Raw genomic sequence first — 23,698 nt, forward strand, 5'->3', positions numbered from 1 at the left:
AATCCAAATCAACCTATACTAGATTCTGAGTTGAAGACCATCACAGGATACTACTTAATTGAGGAGGCTCTTCCTCACCACTCTTTCCACCTTTATTCACTATCTTTTAGTTAATTGTCAAAAGGTTGTGCTCTTTGCAGCTGCTGCTGCTCCCCTGGCTGCCAGGGCTGGAACATTGAGACTGCTTGACAATTTCCTAATTCTTTTTTTTTTTTAAGATTGTATGTATGTATGTATGTATGTATGTATCTGAGAGACAGAGCAGAGAGAGCACAGAGGGAGAAGTAGACTCCCCGCTGAGCAGGGAGCCCGATGCAGGACTTGATCCCAGTACCCTGAGATCATGACCTGAGCTGAAGGCAGCCACTTAACTGACTGAGCCACCCAGGCACCCTGACAATTTCCTAATTTTGATCCTAAGTTGAGGACAGCACCATAGCAACAGGTGAGTATCAGGGCAGAATAGGGCAAATAAACACCCCATCCCAAGTTGCCTTCTATGGCTTGTTCAGTACATTTTGGACTTATTACCCTCTCTAGCTGCCGTGACCTTGAGGAATGAAATGCCATTTTAATAGTAGTGTAAGTAAAACTAATTTAAGAAGGGAAATCTGTTCTATATATCAGATAATATCTTTCAAACTGAAATGAGTCTCTTCAAAGTGACTCATGAACTTGGATTATTCTTTTGAATTATCCATGCTTCTCTACTTTCTTTAACACAACTGAAAGCTGGTATCATCATCACACCTCAATTTTGGGGAATAGGGCAGGATGGTGAGAAGAGATCTATTTATTAATATTTGTGAATGAGCACTCTGAAAAATAAAGGAAAAACCCTTTTTAAAAACAATGTCACTGAAGCAATGCCTGCTTTCACAGAGATTAACATGTGTTGGCAACAATTATTTGATGACATCTATCCTCAAAGTCAATTTGCAAGTATGCGTTTAGTGTCTCCTATATGTGAAAGAGAACACTCCATGCTGTAAACACAGAAGCTTAAGTAATCCTAGAGGATGTGATATTGTCCCTTGAGTAAGAAGAGAATGGGAAGTAGAGAAGGAACATGAATTTCTGAGTACCTACTACGTGTTTGTGTGTGTTTATGTGTGTATAATTTTAACTCTCCTAAATACCATGAAAGATAGGTACCATTAGTTTATTTTAAACACGAAAACACTTAAGCTGGTAAATATTAAGTAGCTTGTCCATGGCCATACAGGCAGTATGAGGTAGGGCCAGGATTCCACCCCAGTCACTCTGTGTGCCCTTTTCACTGTACTATGTTGACATCTATAAACATGGTTCTTCATATCTGGAGCAGGAAATTTACATGATGATCCTGGATGATCTTATACCTAGCAAGAAAATTTTCAAAGACTACTAGAGTCATGTAAAAAAAGACTCAAGGAACCAACTTAGAGTTTCCCAATGGTGAATGCAAACCTCAATATTAATAAGAAAAATGGATTTGAACACATCAAATATGTTTAAGTCCATTAATTCATGATTACACTTTAAAAAATAATCACTCATTGCCTTTATTAGTGGATGTTGGCAAATCAGCTGATTATTTTGAATCAGGCATTTATCTTGCCTTCTTATACAAACTATACTCTGGATAACCAAGTAATAGATATACAGACATATTTTAGCTAATAAATAAAAAAGGAATAATAAGAGAAAAACATCACCATCTTTCAATCCTTAATGAATAAATGAATCTAGACTTGATCATCAATGACTGCTAACATAAAAGTAGGAGAAAAAACAGGGCACTTGGTTGGCTCAGTCAGTTAAGTGTCCAACTCTTGATTTGGACTCAGGTCATGATCTCAGGGTCATGGGATTGAGCCCCATGTCAGGCTCTGTGCTCAGCACAGAATCTGCTTGTCCCACTCCCTCTGGTCCTCTCCCTACTCATGTTCTCTCTATCTCTCTCTTAAATAAGTAAAGAAATAAAATATTTTTTAAAAAAAAGGTAGAGAAAATCATGTAGTATGTGTCACTTAATGGAGAGCACAGAATCATGTATGAAGTAGTCTTAGAAAAAAAAAAAACTAACCAAGATGCTAAAAAAAAAAACCCTTAAACCTGGATCTAATTAAGCCTCTAAAATCAACTACTAATTTAGAGAAAACACAGAAGTCTGAGGATACTTAGACTATGTAAGTATTAAACTTAACAATGGGCATGCAATCAGCAAAATCCTGAGTATGGGAAATGCTACAGGGGAAAAAAATCCATTTTCTTCCAAAAATCAATTGCAAAAAGAAAAAAGATTGAAGGGGAACCTATAGATTGAAAGAGACTAAAAGACTATTATCAATCAATTACAGTATCTAGCCCTTACTTAGAGTTTTAGGCAAACAAATAAGAATCCATTTACCCCAACTGCAAGATAATTGGAAACTAGAACACTGACTGGATATTTGCTGATTTTAATGAAGTTTTGTTCATTTTGAGGTGTGACAATTGCATTGTGGATTTTTTTTAAGTCCCAATCCTTTAGAAATACATACTGAATCACTCAGATAAAATGTTAGATCTGTGACTTGCTTCAAAATATTACAAAAAGAGGAAAAGTGTGTATGGTATAGATGACAGCGGCCATGGGTTGATCATTTTTGAGGCTGGGTGATAGGTACAGGAGTCTTGTTATAGAATTCTTTTTTTTTTTTTTTTTAAAGAGGCGCCTGGGTGGCTCAGTGGGTTAAGCCTCTGCCTTTGGCTCAAGTCATGATCTCAGGGTCCTGGGATCAAGCCCCACATTGGGCTCTCTGCTCAGCAGGGAGCCTGCATACCCCCCTACCCGCCCCCTACTTGTGATCTCTCTCTCTCTGTCAAATAAATAAATAAAATCTTTTAAAAAAATTCTTTTTTTTATAAAGATGACTTATTTACTTGAGAGAGAGAGAAAGAGACAGAGTGGGGGAGAGAGCATGAATATGTAGGGGGAGGGACAAATGGAGAGGGGGAAAGAGAGTCTCAAGCAGACTCCCCACTGTGCAGGGAGCCTGACATGGGGCTCAATCTCACAACCCTGAGATCATGACCTGAGCTGAAATCAAGAGTCAGACATTTAACAAATGTAGCCACCCAGTTGCCCCTTGTTAGAGAATTCTATTCAAACATACTTTTGTATGTTTGAAATTTTCATAATAAAAAATGTATCTATATAACACACACATATGATTTGAAAATACATGCATACATATATATGTGCCCAAAACCCACTTCTTGGAATTGATCCTATGATACACAGGGGAAGCACAGCATATACACACATGAGTTATACCAATTCAATCATAGGCATTCAGCATACAGAGAGGGAGAGGGGGAAAGGGGAGACAGAAAGAGAGACAGAGAGACAAAGACATAAAGAGAAAGATAGAAGACAGAGTTTAGAGAGACAAAGACGACAATTAAAATGGTGTAGCAGGTTATATCCGCCATTCTGCCCGAAGACCCTGCTATGCCTTAGAGAGACTGTAAGGCGAAAACTGTGGTTCTATTACTCCCTTGTAAATCTTGGTCCCCATGTGCCTCTCAGAGAGGCACTTGTAGATAGTGATCATGTCACTGTGATTCTGGTGTTTAAAGATGCATATATGTCACTCAATATAGCTCATACCTACAAGGTCTTCTCTTCATTAGGTGCTAAACCAGACTCAAAGATCTACTTCAATACTGCAGGAAAAACAGGCAAACAGGAATGATGAAGATATGGTATGCCAGCCTTTCTAAGGGAATTTTAAGGATGGTTTTGACTCTGGTATTTTCACCCACAGTTAGACAATTTAACAAAAGGATGCAAAAGTCCACTATACCCCATACACATGTGCAAGGACATGTGTAAAAAGATGTTTAATATATCATTGTAATATTTAAAAAACTGGAAAATCTTAAATGTCCACTAATAGAAGATTGGTTAAACATGGTGTATCCTCATAATGGACTACTTTATGAAGTCATTACAAAGAAGAAGGTAGATATTTTCTATCCACTGATAGAAAAAGATGTCTAAGACACAGTGTTACATGAAAAAAAAAAAACGTGTCAGAATAATGTATACAGTGTGTTTCCATTTCTGTAAATAACAAAAAGGAACAGACATATACCCATAGATACACACACACCACTGTTTTTATTACAGGACATTTCTAGAAGAATAATGAGGTGTTACAAGAAACTGGCAATAGTTATAGACTTTGATGAGAGGGAATGGGAATTTGGAATAGAACAGTGACTTTATTTTCATTATATATTTTTCTATATAGTTTGAAATCTTATTACATACATGTATTCACACTTAAACTTCTGCTGAAGTATAACACACATGTAGAAAAGTGCATAGCTCATACTTGTGCAGCTCAATAAATTAGTATAACATGAGTACACTTCAGTAAGCACTACTCAGGAATCAAAATAGAACATCACCATCTCTAGAAGCTCCATCATGTACCCATCATTTTCATTTCTTCCCTCACGAAAGTTAACTTTTATCCTGATTTTTAATATCACAGTTTAGTTTTGCCTGGTTTTGAACTTTATAGAAATTAAATCAGATAGCATGTATTATTTAGGTTCTGATTTATTTTGATAAATGTGATGTTCATAAGAGTCCTCCAGGGGCACCTGGGTGGCTCAGTGGGCTAAGCATCTGCCTTCAGCTCAGGTCACGATTCTGGGGTCCTGAGATAGAGCCCTACATCTGGCTTTCTACTCAGCAGGGAATCTGCCTCTCCCTCTGGCCCTCCCCCCACCACTTGTGCTCTCTCTCTCTCTTCCTGCTCTCTCTCAAATAAATAAGTAAATAAATAAAATCTTATTTTAAAAAGTGTCTTCCATGTTCTTGCATGTAGCTCTAATTTGTTAATTTTCACTACTATACAGTATTCCATTGTACAAATGCAACACAATTTATTCATATATTCACTACTGATGAATATTTGAGTTGTTTTCATTATTTGATGCTACTAAATAATGCTGTAATGGACATTCCTGTATATATATTTCAGTAAACACATGCAGTGGAATTGCTGGGTCACTGGGTAGCCATTTGTTTAGCTTTAGTAGATACTGCCAAATAGCTTCCCCAAGTGAGAGTCGGCTAGCAGTGTGTGAAAGTTGAATTAATTTTTCAAACAAATAACAACAAACATAAAACCTTAATTCAATTAACATAAACAGTGATGATTTGGTGGGTATTTCTGTGTTTTATTCTGTGTTTAACTTGTAAAAATTAAAGTTAAAAACATGATTCACTGTGTTACCTAATGTGCTTATACAAGGTTCCTGTGTCAGATCCCAACTTGAGTTTCATGTCAGGGAGAAGTTGATCTTTAAAGAAGAATATATCAGCTTTCTAATTCTCAGGTAAATATATACCAATGTAACCCTTACACTTGACTGCCAAAAAATTCAAAGTCATAGTCAGTGCTCAACAGCCAAAGCATTCCACTTATCCAAGGTATCTGGTAATACCTACTCCTTAAAATAGACAATTTTGTTCTATGCCTTACTTTGCATTATGTTTAAACTTGCAAGCTTCTTCAAATCCTTTTGAAAGCAAAGAGGATAAATTGTAAATAAATAAACCAAAAATAGTTCTAGCTCCAGATGGTGAAGTTTTAAAAGGAACTTTAAGAAATTAAGGTTAATGCAACCCAAACAACAAAAGTACAGAATGGAAGCGGTATTCTGTAATGTGAGATTGGCCAACCAGCCTGTCACATAGCTGGTGGCCAAGATAATGTCAGGCTTATATGAGCTCTAGGTCCTCAAAAAACAAAATGCCATGTTTTATCCTAATGGGGGAAGTTGGAAAAAGCAGTGCCCTTCTAGAATTTGAGACCTTTTGACTCAATACTTATTAAACACGTCCTTTCCCCCAGAATCAAGCATGATTTCTTCTCCTTCAAGTGGAATTAAATCTGCCTTTGGAAGGGACACACAATCTACCATAATCTATGATTATATCTCTCAGTCATGTATTGCCACCCTGGAACATATTCTTAGCTGTGCCTCCAGACAGATAGAATCCCACACTCTTCTTGGTTACTATCAGAAAGAACCGTAACTATTCCAAAGGTCCCTCAAGTTTTGATGCTTTTCTGATGTTCAGTTAGTGCTTGATGAACATATTAATGAATTTCTTACATCTTATGGTAGTAAGCAGATGGACTTAACAGATCTTTCCATTTGGCAAGGCACTAAGTCTGCTCAATTTCAAATGGATATCGCAAAGAGTAGGAGCTCATGGGAGAGAGAGAGAGCAAGTGAGCCTGGGCAGAGGTTTCCAGTAGGGTTTCTAGAGAGCTGGGATTTAAGTGTAACTCTGAAGCATAGGTAAGGTATAAAGATAATAAACAATGTGATATTTGAGAAATCAAATATATAGAGCAATGTATCCATAGACCAAAGCAGAGAGAATGAATATCAGGAAAGGGGATTTGGCTCAGTCCATGGAGGCCCTTGAATGCCAAACTAGAGAATTTGGATTTTATGCTACTTTTGAAGATTTATGAGTAGAGTGAGAAGAGCTTATGATGAAAGCAGTATTTCAGGAAATAAATCTGGCCATTGTGTGTAGCACAGACTGGACTGAGGAGAAAAATAAGTAGGGATTCCACTGCTATTGCTATGACCCAGGCAAAGACAACTAGTGTCTAAAACTAGGTGACAGCATAAGGGATAGAAAGGCAGAAACAGAGAAGAAGGCAAAGGAAGAATCACCAGGGTTCAGAACTGAATAGGTGTACAAAAGGAGGCAGAAAGGGGAGTTAAGAATGCCACCGAGGCTTGGAGCAAGGAGACATGAGACAAATACTTCCACTACTTATGGTAACATTCTTTGCAACTGAAAAAGACTAGAATCAATACAAGTATCTGTCAACAGGGACTGACCAGCTGAACAAAGTATAGTTCCTCTTTAGGATAGTATACTATACAGTCACAAAACAAGAAAGAGGAAGATCTCCATACATTGACACAGAATGATTCTCTAGAATGTTAAGGAAAGAAAGGGAGCAGAAGAGTTTTTATAGTACTTGCTACATTTGTGTAACATATGGGGGTGAAATACAATTACTTATTCTCTTTTGTTTAATATTCAAATACATGATGGATGGATAAGCCAACACCTAATTAAACATCGTTACTATGGAGGGAGGGAGAAAAAAGAATGGGGGCAGGATGGAAGCAAGACATTTAGAGTATCTCCTGTTATACGGTTTTGACTCTGGAATTCCGTAAACGTTTTATATGAGTTAAATGTAAAATTAAATTTCAAAAAAAGGAAGAAAACAATCCGTAAAACTGAGAAAAAAATGAAGCAAATGAATCAAACCGTATATCAAGTTGGTAACATAACCACACAGAGAAATAACTTTTCCAGTGACTTTGAAACACAATACTTTGACTACCTCCCTAGTAGGATTTATTCTAAGGGCAAAAGGAAAAGCAAAGAAATCTTTAACTGCATTCACTAATCTTAGTAGTAACATTGGAATTGCTCCTTTGAAATCATTACAGATATAATATAGGGTAATGCGAGTAATTACATAATGTCATTAGGAAGCAAGACTTTTAGAGTGAGAGAAATTAGATACAGTTACAAAATCAAAAATGTTAAGAAAAAGCCCTATACTCTTAAATTCGGCTTTGAAATATCAGTAGGAATTCATCATGCTTCCTTTTGAAAAGAAATAGGCATTTTCTAGCTCTTTCACTAAAAAGAAAAGACTTGACAACCTAGCTGCAGTGAGGAAACCCAGCCCTTACACTGGGCTCTCTTAATACCATTTCCCATCAAAAGGAACAAGAGCCCCTTGGCAAAATGGTTGACTCCAGGTCTGGGTTTGGAATTGTACAAGATGAACCTGAAAACAAACCAAAAATCAAGAAATCTATCATGACAAAAGGAAACAAGCCAACTTGAAAGGACCCCCACTGGCCTAAGATGAAATAATTTTAGCAACAAATTAAATAATGACTACAATAGATTGAAACACACTAAATATATAAAAATCTATGAGTTCATAACAATACTTGATTGGTCTCCATTGAAGGTTGCTAGGATACCAACTCATTCTGAAAATTGATGTTTTTATAAGGGAAGGTATCAAATATTTATCCTGCCTTTTTTTATTTTACATACACTAACTCTAGGTAACTAAATGGTTGAAGAATAAAATTCTTTATACAAAAATCCCAAGTATGGCAGAAGTCATAACAGAATTAGAAAAATTCCATTTTGCAACTCTTAATGAAATAATGGACCCAAAGAGTAATCATCAATAGTTGTTAAAACCATTAGGTGAAGGGTTGATGGAAACCTTGTTAATGGAGGGCTCCAGGTGATACCATTTAAACCCACTGATCAATCTAGTAACACGAAAAGTGGGGCAACCAGATATGATTTGCGTCATGAGGTGATATAATAGAAAGTACACAGCACTCGCTATGAAGTATTCTTACTCAAAAACTTCAACCTGAATCTAATCAAAGCCTCTAGACATAACTACCAGTTTATAGGAAATACAGGGGATAGAGAAACAAGTTCAATGACAACATGAGAAAACAAATAAATTGAGATTGTGAGACATTCTTCAGGGCAAATGACCTGGTTTCTACAATGACTCAAAAGCAATAAAAGACTTATGAGACAGAACCAAATGTAGTGTTTGGGCCCTATTAGGATTCTAATTTTAAAAAGCTAATTATAAAATGACATCTTTGAGAAAGGGAAATCTGAATATGGATTGGGTATAAAATGATAATAATTACTGTTAATTTTGTTAAATGTGATAATAGCATAGTAGTTAAAAAATATATACTCATACCTATTCCTTATGCACCAAAAAATACTGACAGGCTAATGAGAAAAGAGAAGGTGGGGAGAGAGGTCAGTTTTGGGGAAAAAGGATAAGAAGTTTTACACACAATGTTCAGGAAGACAAAGAACCAGGCATAGATGATCAGGAGCTTGAAGACAAAGAACCAGGTATAGATGCATCAGGAGTTTGAAGACAAAGAACCAGGTATAGATGCATCAGGAGCTTGCAGATTCAGACTTGGAGCTCAAAAGAAATGTCAAAGCTGGAGAGAGATTTGGAAATTGTTCATACAGATGACTTTCAAGAGCAAAACCTTGGGATTAGATTAATTTTACTAGGAAAGGAGAGGATAGGGCCGGGTCCAAAGCCTAAAGAACATTTACATCACAGTCGAGTGTTGGTAGAGGTGGAAGAGGTTTTGGTGAGGAAGCAAAAGGAATAAGGCTCAACAACCACAAAACAAAACAAGGAACAAGGGGGGTGGTCAGAAAGGCATGATGAAAACCAAAATACTTTGTTCTTAAAGAGGCTAAAGAAGAAAAGCATTTCAAAAAGAAAAGGTGGTCAACAGTGTTAAATTCTGGAACAAGACTGAGGAAAATCAGGCCTCAGAAAATGAAGCTAGCCCTTATCTCACATTCCTACTACATTTCCAAATTAATTCCAAGCTGAGCATGGCCTCAATAATAGTAGTAGGCCTGTAAGAAATCGTCTTAGTCTTAGTCATCAGTCTTCCTCTATTCCTTTCATTCCTCCCCTCACTTCCCCACTCATTTAACCAGCATTCCCTGAGTCCCTACTTTAAGCCACACCCACTATATCCTGCCAGACCCACTATGTTTTGCATATACTGAGACAAAATATCTGCCCTCCAGAAACTCACAGCTTACTAAGGAAGACAGACCTGGAAAAATAATTATCACATAGTGTTAACATTTCAGCAACAGCTTATATATTTTGGGCCAGGCACTATGGGAGGCACTAGAGTTACAAACATAAACAAGTGGTTCCTGCCCACCAGAGCTCAGAATATAGCTTGGAAGGCAGACGGAATCACAATATATTGAGATATGAACTAAAAATAAAAGTACAAATTATATGAAAGTGCAGAGCAGGAAATGAAGCTAGTAAGGAAGCCCTGTGAGATGGGGACTATTCATATGCCCATTTTACATACGAGGAAATGGAGTACAGAGAGGTGGGTTGACTGGCCCAAGGCCATACAGCTGTGAGTGGCAGAGCCAGTTTAAGGGCCAATTTGTGAGACTCAAGAGTTCAGGTTTTATCTAATGCCTCCTCCACAATTCCCCATTATTTTTCTATTGTGCCACCCTCGTTGAACACCTAGAAGCACAGAGTAGGTGCTCAATGAGCATTTGCCAAATGAATAAGGAGCTATGCAATTTTCACAGGGCTTTTAGAAAGTTTCACTGAGGTAAGTACTAGGCTCATTGGAAGTCACTGTGTGGAATCACTGTGTAAGGTAGCAGGTAAGGATGACTGCTGTGTGGGCCACTAATACCCAAAAGAGAAAACATATCCAACAAGTGTGGTGTGATAGCTAGTGATTGGCATGAAGGAACCCTGAAGTAAGGTGGCAGGGCCTCAGTCACCGGGGCTGGGAGGCCAAGTAGCAAGGACCAGGCAAAGTCCCAACCCTAGAGGGCTCATGCTCTGAATACAGGGCTTCAGGGACTCAGATCTAATTACTCAAACTCTGTCAGCTCAGAGCAGTGACAGCCAGCTAGGCCAACCAAGCCACTAGCTTCAGGTTCTTCTGGAAAGCCTTCTAAAGATGAAGGTGGAGGAAAAACAGGAGAAGAAAGCAGACCGGGGAGAAGGAGGAAGGTGGAAGATAGAAGGGAAAAGGAGAATAGTAGCAACTAACACCAAACGTTGTCTGTGGGCCAGGGGCTGGGCTGAGTGCATTCCAGGCAGTCAGGTAATCTTCACAACCATCCTATGAGGCAGATAGACTAATATAAATTCTAATATGAATCCCCCACTTTGTAGATGCTCCCCAGAGACATTAAGTAACTTATTTGCAATTACAGAACCAGGATCTTGATTGAGGCATCCTGACCCGCCAGGCATGGCTCTAATGCATTATATACTTCACTGGGTCTCAGGGTCTTAACTGAAATGGACTGAGCTTGCTAGGGATGAGGGGGTCTACGTTCTTCTTCTCACACCTATCTGGGCCCTGCCTTCAGGTAGTAGTGGCCTTGGCTGATGGCTGTACAGGAGACTAGTAAACACAGCAGAGAACTGAAAATCTGTTCCAATTGACTCTTTTGGGTTGTAGAAAGAAAGAGCTGGTGTGAGGAGGGGCGATATTTCTATCTCCTCCTGTGAACTGCTGAGGTTGCTTGTCCCCTGATCTGTAACAATGAACATGTTAACAAGGCCTTGCACAGGGGTCCTGCCCTATAGTTTACAAAGCCTCTTATATACTACTTGATTAATATGTCACTTTGGAAAACCAAGTTTTAAAAGTCTGGTTTTTGATATTGGAGATTTCCCCCAGAAGACTAAGTATTTCTCTCCATTCCAATCCACATATATTTCCCAGATGTCCTCTGGTTTTCCTGGAATTTCTACTAAGAATTTCAGCTATCCCAACAAGAATGTTCAGACATCATAGCTTCTACCAACATATGGACCCCAGATCCCCTGGCTCCAAATTCATTTCCCTTTCAACCACGGCTGGGCCCAATACTTCCAAAGGAATGGTAGAAGGAAAACAGTCTCCACAGGAGCTGGGGTATCATTCCTGGGCTTTGTTCTATTAGCCCCCAGTTCAATTCCTCTACCCTACTCAGATCCCCATAGCTGGACCACTGATCCTTTCACCTAGAGGTTCAGGCTCAATGCAGTTCCCAGACCAACCCATCCATGGGCATAGGGTTAATGCTCAGCCTCAGTCCCATGGCTGTGAGATTAAGAATACGTTGCCCTCCAAGACGTGGTACCCCCAAAAGAGCTTCCTAAGAGGTTGTGATGCTCCCAGATCAGAACTCTTCCCAAGTCCACCTCTGAGACTGGCCCAGTCTTAACAGAAGAACTCCTGCCTTGATTCTCACCTGTAAGTTCTATATGTTATCCTGCCTACAGCCTCAGCTCCCTTTCAGAATGAGCTCTGGCCTGAAGGAGATGCTATCTTACTTGTGTCTTCCCCCAACACCTGGCACAGAAGGTTGTCCTCAGTGCCTGAATGTTGGGTGGATGAGCTCCTCTGCCCTGCCTTGTTCTTATCTACCCTTCTCTCTGGAACTGGTACCTTGGCCCAGTGACTAGGGTTTGGATACTATGGACGGGTTTTCTAGATGATGACTGCCAATTCGCTAACTCTAAGCAATATCTATGTACCCACACCTTAGCTATGTGATTTTGAGCAGGATGCTTAACCCCTCAGTCTCTCGGTTTCCTCATACATAAAGTGGGAAATAGCAATGTTACCTCACAAGATTGCTGCGAAGATTAAAAGAGTAAATCTATTTTAAGTGCTTAGCACACTGTCCATGTAAGTGTCTGCTCTTGCCATTGTTATTGAACTAGTTACCCTGGACTCCTTAGCATTGGCTATTTCCCTGAATATCACTGTGGCACCAACCTCCAACCCACTAGCCTGTCTCTGCCTGTAACAAGACCTTTAACTCAAGCATGAGTACTGGTCAATGGCCATATCTAGTGCCAGGGCTTAGTTCCCCCACCCATGAAACACACACACCTGGCCTGCTTCTGTCATTTATCCCATAATTCCAGATGTGCTCGTGCCTAACAACTTAAGTTAGCGTAATCAGGCTATTCTCTCTTGGGCTGGGCAGTCCATAGAGTAAGCAGAGTTCAGAGAAAGAACCAGTGTGGTTAAAGGAATCAGCAGACTTGGAGGAGTAAATCAGCAGACTTGGAGGGGTAAATCAGAGGCACAAAGAGTTGGGTCATGATGGTAAAGCCACCCTGAGAAGACTTTGCAAAGAGAGCAGGAAGGCAGTTGAGCTGTGTGCTTCTTGGGGGACAGGGGTTCTACCAATGCAGCTCCTGATATAATCAAAACAAAATCCGAGCATCTGAGAGACTTGGGGGTATATTCTAAGACAGAACAACACTCTAGCAAAAGCACTGTCTACTGCTCAGAGCCCCGGAGGAGCTGGTTCTGCAGACTGCTGACCCCAGGGGATGTCTGACACAAGGGCACCCATTGAGCTCATTTAGCCCAATGTCCTTCTTTTACAGGTAAGCAAACTGAAGGCTGGTTCCGTCTTCTGCCTGGCTCTTTCAATGGAATTGGCCTATTCACATCACAGGCCACGAGCAGCACATCAAAACTAGCCTCAAAGAATACCTGGTCTCCACAACCAGGCCCCAGGCATTTCACTGCTCCCTTTTACAACTAAACCCCCCACCCCCAGCTACCACCTGAATGCCTGCTGCATTTGGTCCCTCAGCCCAGGCAATGCATTTGGACTTCCTCTGGCTTGTGCACTTGGGCTGCCCCTCAGGTCTTTTCACTGACTGTGCTGCCTTAGGCAGTGTCTGCAAAGAGAACATTTCCTTCAGCCCCAGCCAAGCCAGTCTCCTCCCATGCCTCCCCCTACATGTGCACAGCTTCCAGGTCATGAGATTCAGGCACTGTGGCCCAGGAAAGAAATAATAATAGTAACACGAGCTCCTTGGCAGGAGGTGAGATGTTTTTAACTTTTAAAATAAAGAACAGAACCCTGGTACAAATTTCAGTTTCAGCTCTGCCTAGCTACATGATCTTGAGGAAGTGATCCAACCTCCTTGAACTTCAGTTCCCTCATCCATAAAATGTAGGCTAAATGGAATATTGTACCTAAGTGCCTGGTGATAGGAAGGGCTCACTAAATTGTAGCTAACATTAGTAGTAGTAACAGATAATCTAATAACCTCTCTATCTTTGCCATCTATCAAGCTGGTGCCCCAGAGTAGTTGCTCAGTAAATGCTCTGTGAAAAAGATGTTTCTTTACCTGATTGGTACAACCACCAGGTGAGGCAGGTAGAGAAGATACTAGTCTCCCCAGAGATGGAGACCTGAGGCTGGGAGGCTAAGTGACTTGTGCCAAGTCACAGTAAGTAGCAGAGCCTGGACTGGAAACTTCTGTTTCCTGACTTCCTGTTTAGTTTTTACTGTTTTATGTCACATGATCAAATTTAGAGCCAGAAAGGAGTTAGAAGATTATCTAGTATAATCCCATCATTTCAAAAATTGAAAACTGAGGCCAGAGAGACCAAGGACATTTCACAAGGCCAAAGAGTTAGTCCACTGGGCAGTAGAACCCAGGTCTCCTGACTCCCAGTTAGTGCTCTATCAAGAACCCAAAAACTTATCTTGTAGCAATCATCTCAATGTCACTAGTTCAGCAAACATGGTCACCCTAAGCCCCAAACTACCATAGCTTTCCAGAAAAATACCCAAGTGGTAAGTGCAAAGGTCTCCTGCAATGACAGGCCCACCGTCAGAGTACCAGATTCATTCATCGTGGAGGGTGTATTTCCTATGTAATTTGAAAGAATGTGTCAATGTGATGCCCCATAACCATCAAGAATGCATCAATAGTCACAAATTTCATATGCAAAGTACCATCTTTGAAGTGGACTCTACAGTATTTCTGGAATGTCAAGCATGAGCTTTGAGAAACACCCCACTTGGCAGTTCCTTCTAAAGCAACAAAGACAGTTAAGTGAGGCCCAAGTAGCACAGGATATCATTGTTTACATGTGACCCTTATCCCACGGCTGTGAGAAATGGAACCAAGTTTCACAAGCTCTTTTCTTGTAAGAGATACTTTGCAAAACAGAGAAGGACAGCAATTGCTGCTTGATCTGCTGTTCTTTCTTGATGTCAGCTTCATTTGAAAATGAAAAATGATGTCCTCAGAATTTAAGCTCCAACACTGAGGAGATGTATTAGATTGTTCCACTTGCAGTTAATCTGAGGATGCAAAAGTTAAATGAACATCGTGTTTACCTCAAATGAAGAACATAATGGGGAGGGGATAAAGGTGAGTAACTCATTTGTCAGTGTAAGTAAAAAGGGATCTCCAATACTTCTAATTTAAAAGGTTTCAAAATTCGAAGGGTTTCTGATGAAACAGGAAGGGGATGTTTTCTATAGAAGAAAATCAACACCTTGGATTCTAATAGCACTCTTTTTGTCCCCTTGAAAATATCACCAAAACACATTTGTTATCCACCCCTGTGCTGTTGGGCAGTGGCAGTTATAGAAGCATGTGATTGATGGAAGAGGCCTGTCTCTGTGCCCATGGTGTGCCCTGGCCAAGCACACAAATCAGGAGTACCTTACCCTACTCCCCCAAGCACAGGCAAGCTAATGCCAGCATCCTTAATAAATGCCATGCTTCTTGGTATAAATATAAATAACCACAGCAAGTCGTAGACAAGTGGTCTTAGTTAGCATGCTTGCTTGGGTCTTGGGAGTAATGGAAAAAGGTCCTTTTGAAAGCACCATCTTTGTGGCCAGTATCCAAAAATGGTAACATTTCACAATTGGTTTTACTCTTACAGCATTCACCTAACATTTACTACAGGCTAGGTTCGGAGCTTGGTGTTAGACACAGAGAGAAGAATAAAGGAGGAAGCAATCAATTCTGTTTTGTGGAGGAGGTATTGGGCTCAATACTATTTGAGCTGGTCCTAGAGGACATGAATAGTGCTTCAACAGGCTTGGGGGTGGGGATGGAGTACTAATGAGAGAGAAGTAGTAAGAAGGAAAGAAGCTAGCTAATGGCTTATGCACTCATTTGCTTAAACAGTTGGAATCACTAGATTGTAAATGGTTGGGCCTGTTCTCTCAATGTGAATGAGTATATTCATGGAACGCACTCTTGTTATTAAAATGATGTGATGCTTTTTTGCAAAAGACTGCATGTAGTAAGCAATGGACTCCCACAACTATGTTAGCACTCATTTATAAGACTTCTGAAGCTTCTAATAAACAAGAATTTGGTCTGTGTCTAATTGGGTTTTAATAGCTCAGACAAAATTAAGAACTAGAGGAATTTGATATGGCTTTTTTTTCATTCAAACTTTCTATCAGCCTAATCTCCTTAGAAGCTATAAATTACAACTTATCCTCATAAGACTATATGCAAACCTCATAAGCAAAGGAAAAAATAACCAGATACTGTTAGTTTTATTAGATAAAAAATAACATATTGCAACCACAGCCCTATGTGGTCAATAATGCCACAGAAAAAGTCTCCATTACTTTCTAGCCTATTGATGAGACATTTCATGAAAATAAAAGTTGTCTTTTGTACTGTTAGGATGTATGTAGGCAAAGGTGCATTTTATATCTATACCCCAGATGGTGATCTCACATCTATGTCATTAACTGAGGAAGCACCCAAAGCTGATGATCAGTTATTCTTCATTGTTTGAAATTCTCAAAGGTCTTCTGGGGTTCAGAAGGAATCTCTTGTAAAGTTCCAATGTCCTGAAATATATACTTAAAATTTTTAAGGTATTTTTACTTTTTAATGAAAAGAAATAGTTATTTCAGTTCTTATTAAAATTAAAAAATTACAAACTGGCCCTCTCTCCAGAACCCAACCCTGGACATGTCACAGAATCCAGAGATGGGTGGTTCTATCAAAATAGCATAAAAATAGTGAGGAAAGCTCTAAGAAAACAAAAGGTGGATGGGTCAGAACACCGAGTACAACAGGACTGGGGGAAAGACAGCCCCAAAAAGAAAGAAAAGAATAATGGACTGGAATTAAGGTGGGAATTTTTTTTCAAATGTGCTCCTTTTTCTCTTGTTATCATTATCCTGAGATGACCACTTTCTGTTCTGCCATTGGGAGACATATAAGTGGTAGAATGTAACCCACCAGGGGTGACAGGGTAACTTTAGGGTGGAACTCAGGGCTGCCTGGGATGATGGGTGCTAGGTAACAGATACTTGCAGATTGGCTTGCCCCTAAAAGTTTTTTTCCTGCCTGCATCCACACACCAGTACCCTGAAAGCTAGAGTACTACAATTGGAAGTGGTTTCTCTTAAAAGAAAGCAATGCCAAGGCTGAGTTACCACTTGTAATGCTAGAGGTTTTCTCTCTAGAGGTATATTTTCCCCCCATCAAACTCATTGTGGGACACCAGCCAAGGCTTAAGGTTTATTTTCTCCCCATAGTTAAACATTACAACTGAAGGTAGCCAATAACACTAGCATAATAGGAGCTCACAAGGAAAAACAGCTTAATGGATACGCACTGGAAAACATGGTAGGACAACTGAGAATTAGCAGCTGAAACTAGGAGGGGCTATACACTCTCCAATAGCAAGTGAGTAGAAGGAGGTTGTAGCAAGAAGGACTGAAGGTGCTGGTGGAATCTAGCCTCTATGAACTCTCAACACTCACTGCCAAGGCTCCTTTCTGAGACAGAATCCCATGTTAAGGACAAATTGGCAATAGCAAAATCAAAATTAAGCAGGACAGTTTCTTCTGCTTCTCATATGGCTGAGCAAACTCCTATTGATCCTGATCCTCTTGTGGATAGCAACTATAAACTCTGGGGAAAATATTAAAAACAACAATATGAAGAGACTACAGAGTGAACAGAAGCAGGCATATTTTGAAGGGGAGTTGGCACAAGGTGATTACCCATTTTTACAGCTTTTAGAGTAAGGGCAAACTAAAGCTGCCGAGTAGCTAAGACACCAAGAGTAAGACAATAGCAAACTCACAATCTATCTGGTATGAAGAACTATAGGCACAGCTCAGGATAACCAAGGCCATTGGAAACTAAGGAGGAATCCTGGAAAGGAGAGACCTAGAGCCAGGGAGCCCCAATTTCTGTCTATAGATTCTATCTCAATCTCAGCTGACTCCCGAACCACACATACAAGGGACAGATTTCAATTGAAAATGAAAGCCCCGAACTAAGATTTCAACTACTACCTAGAGGCAAAGTTCACAGTTTGAATCTAAACACATTAACTATCTACCAAAACAATGAAATCAATATCTTTCAGAGGAATAAATCAGAATCCAAAGTCTTCATTTAAAATATCCAGGATATAATCCAAAGTTATTCAGCTTGTGATGAACCTGGAAATTTTGACCCATTTACAAGAGCAAATCAACAGAGAACAAACCTGAGATGACCCAGAGCCTGGAATTAGCAGATGAGAATTTTATGAGGCTGACGCGCTGCCTACTGTGCTAAGAAGGCAGCCGATGAGAATTTTAAAGTGATTATTAATAACTCTGTTCAAGAAAATAAAAGAAGATATGCTTATAATGAATGAAAAGATAATAAAATCACAGCAGAGAAACAGGAAGCATGAAAAAATAGAACCAAATAAAAATTTCAGAATTGAAAAATAATATGAAATTTAAAAATTTCACTGCATAGGTTCAATAGCAGAATGGAAATGAAAGAGGTAAAGTTTCAGTAAACTCAAGATAGAACAATATAAATATCCAATGTGAAGAAAAGAGAGAAAAACATATTAGGAAACAAAAACATGAACAGAGCCTCAGGGACAGATGGGACTATATTCAAAGGTCTAACATACATGAAATTAGAGTTCTAGAGAGAGAGGTTGCAGAGGATGGGGTAGAAAAAAGACTGAATGTGTGATGGCTTAAACTTCCCCAAATTTGGAGAAAGACACAAATTTAAAGATTTAAGTAGCAGAGCAAACCCCTAAAGGATAGAAAACAAAACTCTGAAAATATCACAAACTGCTGAAAAACAAATATAATTAGAAAATCAAAAAAGCAGCCAGAGAAAACACTTTATATACAAAGGGGAAAAGAGTTTCAAATACGGCTGACATCAGAAACAAGGGAAACCAAAGAGAAAAGACCAACATCTTTAAAGTGATGAAGAAAAAGCCAACCCAGAATTCTATCTCAGCAAATATATTCAAGAATGAAGGCAAGACAAAGACATGTTCAGATGAAACATGAGTAAAAAAATTATTTGCCAGCAGACCCAAACTGCAAGAAGCATTAAAGGTGTGAAATACTAGCTCCACCACATAATGCCCCAAAGACATTTTTGTCACACATGGACCACTTAATCAGGGCTTGACCACAGTCTGACCTGTGCCTTCAGAGAACACCAACTCTTCCTGGAGCAAGGGAAATAAGCCGCCTGATAAGGAACTATCACAAGACTGTTTTCTCCATCTCCTGAATGTCAGTTGATCACCTTGCCCCTCCTTCCTTAGGGTACAGCTGCATGCCATAAAAATGCCTGTTGTGGTTTAGAATTGACTCCTCAGTGGCAGGGCAACCCACTGTGCCACCTATCATCTGGACCCTCTATTTCAGTGTAATCCTGTGGGACTAGAGATATGGAATTGTTAATGCCATGCTGATCTTAAACTGTTGCTGTCTAATCAACTGAATCCATTTGGGCTTATTGTCTCCTTACCATCTGAATCTATTAAGTGTGACAAACCAACATAGCAGTTGTAGTAGTGATCCTGCCGGCTTCATTAGCTATAGCACTACTGCCTAGATACTACTTGACCTTTTGACAAAAGAAAGTTCTTCATTAGGCTGAAGGGAAATGAACCCAATGAAAATGAGATGTTCATTTGAAAAATAAAGGCTTGAGGAGCACCTGGGTGGCTTAGTTGGTTGAGCATCCAACTCTTGATCTCAACTCAGGTCTTGATCTCACAGTCATGAGTTCAAGTTCCATGTTGGGCTCTACAATGGGTGTGAAGCCTACTTTAAAAAAAGAAGAGGTAGGATACTCATTTAAAAAATTAAGACTTGCTCAGTCAGTAGAGCATATGACTCTTGATCTCAGGGTTGTAAGTTAGAGACACATGTTAGGTATAGAGATTACTTAAAAATAAAATCTTAAAAAAAGAAAAAACATTTAAAAAGCAAAAGTAATAACTATCTTGGTAAATATAAAAAACTAGTTTTTTTCCTCTTAATTTCTTAAAATATGTGGTACTTTTTAAAGCAAAAATGATGTCATCTTGTAGGCTTTATATGTAGATGTAATACATATGACAAGTTCTGAAAAATGGAGAGATAGGGGTTAAACTGGCCTCTAATTTTGCAAGGTTTCTACATTTCATATAAAGTGTTATAAAATTATCTTTACTTAGAATGTGAAAAATTAAAGATATATGTAGTAATCTGGAGTGCACATACTAAAAACTACTGTAAAGAGGAACATCTAAGAAGCCAATAACTCATGTCAATGTAAAATGCTCAAAAGTAAATTTGTTTGCCCTAGACTTGATGTAGGCAAACATTATAGTCCATTGTCTTATCTTGGTTGAGAAAAGCAATAAATGACAAATATTTTTCAAGGGCAATAAATACATGAACATGTGAAGACAACACTGTAAAGGTATCGATGACCCCCAAACTAATGTGTAATTCAGTGTTATTCCAATTAAAACTCTAGCATTGCTTTTTACATTTTTTTCTTTTGAAATAATTATAGACTTATAGGAGTTTGCAAAATAATTCATAAAGTCCACTGACTGCTTACCCCAGCTGTCCCCCCCACAGTGACATCTTACTGATTATAGTAAAATACAGCTACCTAGACTCTCGCTTATTCAATTGAGACCAGATTTTATATGTACTCACATGTGTGTGAGAGGGGTATAATTCTATGCAATTTTATCATGTGTATAGACTCATGCAATCATAATGAAGATAAAAGACTGTTGCATCTCTATAACGGCACTCCCAGATGCTACTTCTTTATAGTCACACCCACCTGTCACCCCTGCCCCTGTCTCCTGGCAACCACTAATCTATCTTCCATCTGCATGTTTTGTCATTTCAGGAAACCTATGTAATTAGAATCATACATTGTTGACCTTTTGAGCTAGGCTTTTTTTTTCCACTAAGTATCAAGTCCTTAATATCCATCCAGGATTTTGTGCATATCAGAAATTCATTCTTTTTATATTGAGTAGTATTCCATGATATGGATGTGCCAGAGTTTGTTTATCTATCAGGCACTCAAAGACACTTGGGTTGTTTCCAGTTGGGGTTATTACGAATAAAGCTACTATGAACATTTGTGCCCATTTTTATGTGACATCAGTTTTCATTTATCTAGGATAAATGCCCAAGAGTACCATAGCTAGGTTATATAGTAACTGCATTTTCATTTTATAAGAAATTATCATACTTCTTTCCAGAGTGACTATACCATTTTACATTCTTGTGAACAATGTATGGGAGTTCTAGTTTCTCCATGTCCTAACTAGCATTTGATGTTATCAGTATTTTTTTTTATCTTAGCCATTCTGAAAGATGTGTAGTGATATCTCATTGTGGTTTTAATTTGCATTTCCTGATACCTAATGATGTTGAATATATTTTCATGTGTTTATTTGCCATCTGTGGATCTGCTTCAGTGAAATGTCTCTTCATATATTTTGCCCATTTTCCAGTTGTGTTATTTGTTTTTTTTTCTGTTGAGTTTTGAGGGTTCTTTATACAGATACTAGTCCTTTGTTGTATATGTAGTTTGCAAATATTTTCTCCCAGTCTGTAGACTGTTATTCTCTTAGCATTGTTTTTTTTGCAGAGCAGAAGTTTTATATTTTAATTTTTTAAAAAAGTTTAAGTTTGATAAGTTATAATTTATAAATGTTTTCTTTTGTAGATCATGCTTTTGGTATCAAGTTTAAGAATTTTTCACTGAGCCCCTGATCTGGACATTTCTTTCCTATGCTTTCCTTTTAAAGTTTTATATCTTACATTTTACCATTAGCAGATGAGAATTTTATGAGGCTGACGCGCTGCCTACTGTGCTAAGAAGGCAGCCGATGAGAATTTTAAAGTGATTATTAATAACTCTGTTCAAGAAAATAAAAGAAGATATGCTTATAATGAATGAAAAGATAATAAAATCACAGCAGAGAAACAGGAAGCATGAAAAAATAGAACCAAATAAAAATTTCAGAATTGAAAAATAATATGAAATTTAAAAATTTCACTGCATAGGTTCAATAGCAGAATGGAAATGAAAGATCAAGTTCACTTTATAACACATTCTGAATAAAATGGTCAAAGGACAAAAATACACAATTTACTTCTTCACAGGAAAATAATCAACTACTAAACCAGAATGGAAAAATCAGTCTCACAGTAATCAAAGAGTACAAAATCACAACAATAATGAAATTTATATTTTAACCAATTAAATTAGTAAAACTTTAAGCAATTTGTCCTATAAAATTTCCTACACTCTGGGTTTGGTCAATTGCATTCTTATGGTGTTTCAAGATGTACGTTTTATTATTATTCAGGTATAGTGAGATCAGGACACAACTGCCATTGAAAATATATTTTGTTACTCACAGTTTCCAAGAAGGGGACATACCACATCATGCAGGGCTGCACAGGGAAGCACAAGAGTCAGTCAGGAGGCAAAAGGAGAGGAAAGCGTGGGCAAAAGCCCTTATTATGGTTTTCTGAGAGAGGAAACAGGGAAAACAAGCAGCACAAGGGGTTTAGGAATAGGTTTAGGACTGAATAGTTGGAATAATGTTGAAAGACTCTGGGCTACAGGGGTGTTCCCTAGTCAGCTAGTACCTAGCCCTGGGGTGATTTAGGGCAGAGGAATAGTGTCCTGGGCTGTAAAAGCCTGATAAAAGGAGAAGGGTAGGGTATGAACTCAGAATTAGTTTCTCTGCATATCAATAATGTGCTGTTGTTTGTTGACAAGTTGTTTATCTCTAAAATTAGCTAATTTGGGGAGGGATAGTCCCTCACTGGGTCCATAAGTGCCCAAAACATCAAAGCATCATAAATACAGAAAACAAAAAACATCAATAAACCCATGGCATTGTGGAAGTTTGGGTATTGGAGTGATTAGTATGTCTTTGCAGTTACTGCATCATGAGTTTTCCCAAAGGTAGTAAGTACAAAACTGAATCTCCTCCCATAATGGTGGGTTATTTCCTTTCTAGGCAGTCCATTTGCAGAATCTCCTGGTCCCAATATACCCAAAAACAGTGCTTTTAAAGGAAAAGAAAGCTAACAAACAATAGTACTTGGGCAAACTACAGGAATGTAAGGGTCAAGCATACCAAAAGTGAGCTTTTCTTAATCTCCCAAAAGTCTCCAAAGTACCATCTTCTTCTGGCCTACCATACATAGCCTCATCTCCTGACTGTTCCAGTTCTTGAACATTCTGCATCTTGTGGAAATTCCTAGTTGTATGGAACTTGCCATGCAATGCTAGGCAATGAAAGATACTGGGTATAAACATCATCTTATTTAAATGATACTGAGAACATATTATGAGCAACTATATGCCAACAAATTAGGCAATCTGCAAGAAATGGATGCATTCCTAGAAACATATAAACCACCAAAAACTGAGACAGAAAGGAAGCAAAAACCTGAACAGACCCATAAACAGCAAGAAAATTGAAGCAGTAACCAAAATTTCCCAAAAAACAAGAGTCCAGGGCTGGGTGGCTTCCCAGGGGATTTTTATCAAATATTTAAAGAATTAATACCTATTCTTCTGAAGCTGTTTCAAAAAACAGAAATGGAAGGAAAACTTCCAAACCTCATTATGAGGCCAACATTACCTTTATCCGAAAACCAGACAAAGACCCTACCAAAAAAAGGAGAATTGCAGACCAATATCCTTGATGGACATGGATGCAAAAATTCTCACCAAGATACTATAGCCAATAGTAGAACAGTATATTAAAAGAACTATTCACCATGACCAGGTGGGATTTATTCCTGGGCTGCAAGTGTAGCTCAACATTCACAAATCAATCAATGTGATATACTACATTAATAAAAGAAAGGAAAAGAATCATATGATCCTCTCAATAGATGCAGAAA

General features: G+C 38.6%; 1 pseudogene; it reads right to left on the minus strand.

Annotated features, from left to right (window-relative positions):
- The window catches only part of LOC116859744, a 156,507-nt pseudogene extending 133,474 nt beyond the window's left edge, over positions 1 to 23,033 (minus strand).
- Between the last annotated feature and the right edge of the window lie 665 nt (positions 23,034 to 23,698).

The sequence above is a fragment of the Lontra canadensis genome, unplaced genomic scaffold, assembly GCF_010015895.1.
Source record: "Lontra canadensis isolate GAN:19392208 unplaced genomic scaffold, GSC_riverotter_1.0 scaffold161, whole genome shotgun sequence".
Lineage (NCBI taxonomy): Eukaryota > Metazoa > Chordata > Mammalia > Carnivora > Mustelidae > Lontra > Lontra canadensis.